A 6,739-nucleotide genomic window follows, 5' to 3' on the forward strand; every position below is an offset into this window, starting at 1 on the left:
AAGAAGGTTCAAATTGAGAAACTTTGCAAATGGGCCCATACTTTTATGACTTAAACTTGGCCCATAAGTTATCCAAACCATATGCCACGAATTTTACCTTTTATTTAATTTATATATAATTTTATTTCATTTTTAAATGATTTAAAATAATTTAATTAAATGGAAAAAATCAAATATTTTGTTACAAGATGCATATAGATCAAATCCAATCAGCATTGATGTCAAAATATAGTATAATTTTCGTGCATAAATGGTTGGAAAAGATTGACATAAGATGGGGCAAAAAATAAAAAGTTTTTATTCAAAGAAAAAATCAATTTCCACAAAACTTGGAAAGATTGGATTCAAGGACTTTGGACTTTGTTTTTTAACCTAATTATCTCCTTCTATAAGTACTCAACATAAGCCAGTGGAATAGGGGTCGGGATTTTCTGCTCAGAGGCACACGCATAAGAACAAAAATTCAACAAGAAAACTCAAGATCGGTTTGTAAGAATTAGAAGGTTTTAACAAGATTTAAAGAGTACAAAAGCTTCCTCGAGGCATTCTGAAGGTGATTGGATATTTGCATAGCATCAGAAACCCCAGAATATCCTCCAATTTGTCAAAGTAAGTGGCTCTTAAACTTAGATCGATTAGAGCAATTCATGCGTTCTTACATGTTTTTAATGATATATTTTGCTTAGTTATGATGCTGTGATTGTTTCTAGGTCGTTTGTTTGGAGTTTACGCGCTTAGAATAAGTCCCACCATTGGAGGCCGTTTTGAGTTTTAGGGTTTCAATTTGGGGTTTTTAATTAGGGTTAAAATTAAGCCAAATTGAATACATAGTTGAATTCGTATGGTGAAAACGAAGGGTTTGGTGCAGGTGCGAAACGTTTATGTGCATGCAGGGCGTGTTCGTTATTTTTCAGGTGCGTAGACCACGAAACGAATTCGTAGCGAATTCGTAGCTAAACCGTAGCTATCGTTTCAGAAATTTGCAGGTTCTGGGGAAGAAGAAGGTAACGTGGCGATAGGTCATTGGTCTATTCAAATGTTGGCGCTCTTGTTTCATTCTTTTTTTTAGGTTTCACATATTATGTGATGCGCGCGTTTAGTAAGCAAATGGACGCGTTTGGTGTGGTGGTTAGACTATACGCTTGTGAGGGGGAGGGCGTGGGTTCGAGTCCCTCCTCCAACGTTAATTTCTTTTTATTATTGAGAAGCATTGCTTGATTCAGTACGAGTGCAGCTAGATGACCCACCATATACCCTCAGCTATTAGCCATAGGATCCTCGTCCTCTTAGATCTAACACTCAGGATCTGATTGTTCATATCATACACCCTGATAATAACCACACTGAATCCTATTCCTATTAGTTTAAATAATTTTAATTATTTATTTTGTTTTAATTAAAGTACCTTTTAATATATATTAATGGTATAATAATTATTTTTTATAAATAAATTATTATGTGATATTTATATTAAAATGTCAATTTGTTGTTCGTGCCGATTAAATCGATTAATCGTTGTGGTTAACAATAATTTTAATTAAAATTCTATTTAATTAAAATGCAATTCAATTATATTCGATTAAATGGTTGCAACTATCTTATTAGTTGTGATGATTAATCCTTTTTTCTAACTTCAAATTTGTTATTCTTTTTAATCGAATCAATCGATTGTGAGGGGTAACAATGCATATCAATTCATAATTATTAAAAAAATACCATAATTCGTTATCAGTAATAATCAAATCAATTGATTAAAATTGGTAACGATACAACTTCAAATCTGTTAACTATGGCGATTGAATCTATTGATCGTCGCGGTTAATAGTGCTAAATCAAATCAGGGTTGTATGCCCAAATCCTAAAACACTCAAAATACACTAAACCACGATACTACGGTGTTTCAACACTGCGATGTTCACAACTACGATAAGGTAACTCAAAATACCTTCGAACATTCGCATTTCAAAACAACTTCAAAACAAATTCAAATACATTCAATTCAACTCTAAGGCGTACAATCCTGTGCCCCAAACTACGTTGACTCTGATTCTCCATAAGGAGATACGTAGGCACTTGGATAACCAAGGCGAGTCCCCCTCCCTAAAATCTCAATTTTTCCCCTATTCAATTTCTTAGCTATTAACCTTAACTTTTAGCCATAAAACTTGACCCTTAGATTCAAAGCCAATAGGAAAGGGTTGAGGGTGCCTAACTCCTTCCCTCGACCTGAATATAGTATCTTACCCCGATCTCTTAACTGCGTAGGGTTTCCTATTCGCCCTTCAGAATAGGTGGCGACTCTAAAACCTTTAATTTTTAGGGCAGGTTGCTACAGGTGGAAGTATATCAGGATATGGTGTCAACTCCCATAAGTTTTCCCCATTTGTTGGATAAATCAATGGTTGGTAGCAAGCCTGGTAAGTATCCTTCCTATAGAAGGAGGGAATGTAGTCAGTTGGGCTTTCGGATCTACTTTGGATGCAAGTAATTGCATCATAGCAAGGAATGCCAGTGAGCATCCAACTCCTACAAGAGCACTCAAACTTCTTTAGATCAACTGTGTATTTATCTCCAGTCATATTTGTATGTCTCACTTCATAAATCATGTCACCTGACAACCTATACAACAAATTACTGATATCAGCTTAAATAAATCATCAACATATATTTAGTAAAGGGTAAAAATTACCTTGCTATAAAGAACCTTGAGATTTCTTGTCTTCTTTCAAGTCCCTTCTTAATTCTTGGTAATACAGATTCACTGTAATCCTCTATCTTTGCCTGGTTAGTTGCCCATCTATCCATTAGGTACCCTCTGATTTCCTCTAACATTGTTACAATAGGCTTTTGTCTTGCACCCAATATAACACTATTAAAGGTCTCAGACATATTGTTGATTAACACATCACTTTTGGTACTATACTTAAACATAGACTTACTCCAAAATCTTGGGGGGACCTTCAACAAATGTTTGTACGCCTCCTCATTAACCTTCCTCGTTTTCCTCATTTCCCTTTCCCAAGCTTGGGGATATGTTGCCTTGGCTGCTGTAACACCCCAAATCTACCCGATAAATTATACGGAAAATCAGAGTATAAATTTCAAACAAGTTCATTTGAGGTATCACATATTCGTCATCTCAAAAACATTTACGGCTTACTTGCCTTTATATCGATACATAGCACAAGAATTTAAAACGATAATCAAATCATTACTAAAAATCACTTTGTTTAAATTCAATAATTAACTCGCAGCGGAATCAACAAACTTCATAACTATTCAAATCAAGTCGTAGCATCATTGCACGGTAACTATAAGTTACAATTTAAACCAAAACCATATAAAAATTCAGCAAAATACATAATAATTAAAACAATCGTTTTATCCCCCGAGTGCTACGTATCAGAGCAAGACACCAACTCGACTAACAACAACTAAAGACTTCATAAAATCACTTCAAAACTTCCACCGTTATCTTGAGTACCTATCCGTTTCCCACGGTAAGGGAAACATCATTCAGAAGGGGTGAGATATCGAAAAATATAAACAAAAGTATGATAATTAATATGTTAGAATTAAAACATACAAAATTATCACTTTACAACTTTCAGACGACTGCTATAACAACAATTTAAAATTGTACAGTTATAATAACAAAATCAACAACATAATAATAATAGTTATAACAACTATTTTTCATCTTCCAGACGGTACCTGTCACAACAAGTCATTAGCATAACAACTTATAATTACAACTTCACATTATCACAATTCACTTCACATCGTCATATTCAACAACAACTCAAGTCACACTACGTCACAATTAAATCACACTCAGGCCACATATAATGAGACTCTACAATTGCACATGCATGTGGTACCCAGGGCTTCAGCCCCCATCGCCAATTGCCAGTTAACAGAGGCATCAAGGCATAAGCCTTCATCACTAATTTGCCAATCCAGGCCATCACCAAAAATGCATATGTATATGAATGCAACAAACACACACAACAACAACATCATTGTCACAAAGGCATAAGCCTATATCGTCGCTATACCAATAAATAGAGGTATACATCGTCAATGAAACATCCTGCAACTTCGCATAAAACAACAATAATTATCACCACAACAACAACTAATTTCATCGAATCAACACGACAGAATCACAACAAATAATCCATGGATAAAATTCATACACCTTAATCCCACATACAATCATCATATTCCTCGTTATGTAATTCGAACCCCACCCTTACCTTGGTAAATATGGACTCTTTCACCATAGCTCTAAGCTTTTCTCCAAAAGAAATCCTTTCTAACATCAACTAGAGACACACCTAAACACTAGTTCGGTAATCAGCTTATCAGACAAAATTAAAACCCTCAAAATCAAAATCGCTCCGGTCAGAACTTACCTCTATGAGTCAGGAACGTTGTGTCCAAGTACCATAACGATCCAACGGTTGGATTGAGAGATATGCCTGATTTGCCAAGGTGACTCTATGCTGAAACTTGCTGCGAAAATTAAGGCTTCCTCCATAATTTTCTTCTTCTCTCAAGTGCTCCTCCCTTCTTTCTCTTCTCTCTTCTATTTTTCCTTTCTCCCCAAAAATAAGTTATGAGACTCCAACTCTAAAACCCTAATTTTCTACTCTTACTATCTCTTTTCTCTTAATGGGCTTAAGCCATAATCCATCTATTACATTTCTACGACTAAGGCTCAATTAACTATATCTCTCATACAACTTAATTAACCCAAATAACACAAACACACATACAATTAAATATTTCAAATAATTATTATATCACATAATAACTAAATAAATAAATAATTATTAAAAATACCAAATAGTATAATTACTAATATAATTAATGAAAATATTAATAAAATCGGGATGTTACAACTCTCCCCCACTTATAATATTTTCGTCCTCGAAAATCTATACGACATCACCATACTTAACACATCCTTCACATCCAATCCTTCGATCAAACGACAACCCGGTCACAGTTTAAATCTAGTACTTATACCATCAATCTTCTAATACGATTGCAACATAATCCTTACTAACTTGCCAACCATTTTAGCAATATCTTGAAACATCTTACAACGTAGCAATAGCTACCACTTGCTTACATCTGGTTATACATTCTCACTTCATCATCCTCAGCAACCTATTCCACACCAAACGCATACGCAATTCTTATTTTCATATTCAGGTGTCCTTCGCTACCGAAACACCAACAACTTACAACCGAATCATAACCGAGGAGTACAGCTTCTCCCTCACTTAGTTCCAAACCAACTCCTGCAACAAGAAATAAAAAACAACAAGTACCGACAGTGTTGTACACATTTGTCTCGTACTAAGGGATAAACAACAATTAGACAACTCTGGCCGGACTGACCGACCTGCTCTGATACCACTACTGTAACACCCCAAATCTACCCGATAAATTATACGGAAAATCAGAGTATAAATTTCAAACAAGTTCATTTGAGGTATCACATATTCGTCATCTCAAAAACATTTACGGCTTACTTGCCTTCATATCGATACATAGCACAAGAATTTAAAACGATAATCGAATCATTACTAAAAATCACTTTGTTTAAATTCAATAATTAACTCGCAGCGGAATCAACAAACTTCATAACTATTCAAATCAAGTCGTAGTATCATTGCACGGTAACTATAAGTTACAATTTAAACCAAAACCATATAAAAATTCAGCAAAAGAAATAATAATTAAAACAATCGTTTTATCCCCCGAGTGCTACGTATCAGAGCAAGACACCAACTCGACTAACAACAACTAAAGACTTCATAAAATCACTTCAAAACGTCCACCGTTATCTTGAGTACCTATCTGTTTCCCACGATAAGGGAAACATCATTCAGAAGGGGTGAGATATCGAAAAATATAAACAAAAGTATGATAATTAATATGTTAGAATTAAAACATACAAAATTATCACTTTACAACTTTCAGACGACAGCTATAACAACAATTTAAAACTGTACAGTTATAATAACAAAATCAACAACATAATAATAGTTATAACAACTATTTTTCATCTTCCAGACGGTACCTGTCACAACAAGTCATTAGCATAACAACTTATAATTACAACTTCACATTATCACAATTCACTTCACATCGTCATATTCAACAACAACTCAAGTCACACTATGTCACAATTAAATCACACTCAGGCCACATATAATGAGACTCTACAATTGCACATGCATGTGGTACCCAGGGCTTCAGCCCCCATCGCCAATTGCCAGTTAACAGAGGCATCAAGGCATAAGCCTTCATCACTAATTTGCCAATCCAGGCCGTCACCAAAAATGCATATGTATATGAATGCAACAAACACACACAGCAACAACATCATTGTCACAAAGGCATAAGCCTATATCGTCGCTATACCAATAAATAGAGGTATACATCGTCAATGAAACATCCTGCAACTTCGCATAAAACAACAACAATTATCACCACAACAACAACTAATTTCATCGAATCAACACGACAGAATCACAACAAATAATCCATGGATAAAATTTATACACCTTAATCCCACATACAATCATCATATTCCTGGTTATATAATTCGAGCCCCACCCTTACCTTGGTAAATATGGACTCTTTCACCATAGCTCTAAGCTTTTCTCCAAAAGAAATCCTTTCTAACATCAACTAGAGACACACCTAAACACCAGTTCGG

Source organism: Vicia villosa, unplaced genomic scaffold, assembly GCF_029867415.1.
Source record: "Vicia villosa cultivar HV-30 ecotype Madison, WI unplaced genomic scaffold, Vvil1.0 ctg.001502F_1_1, whole genome shotgun sequence".
In the NCBI taxonomy this organism is placed as follows: Eukaryota; Viridiplantae; Streptophyta; class Magnoliopsida; order Fabales; family Fabaceae; genus Vicia; species Vicia villosa.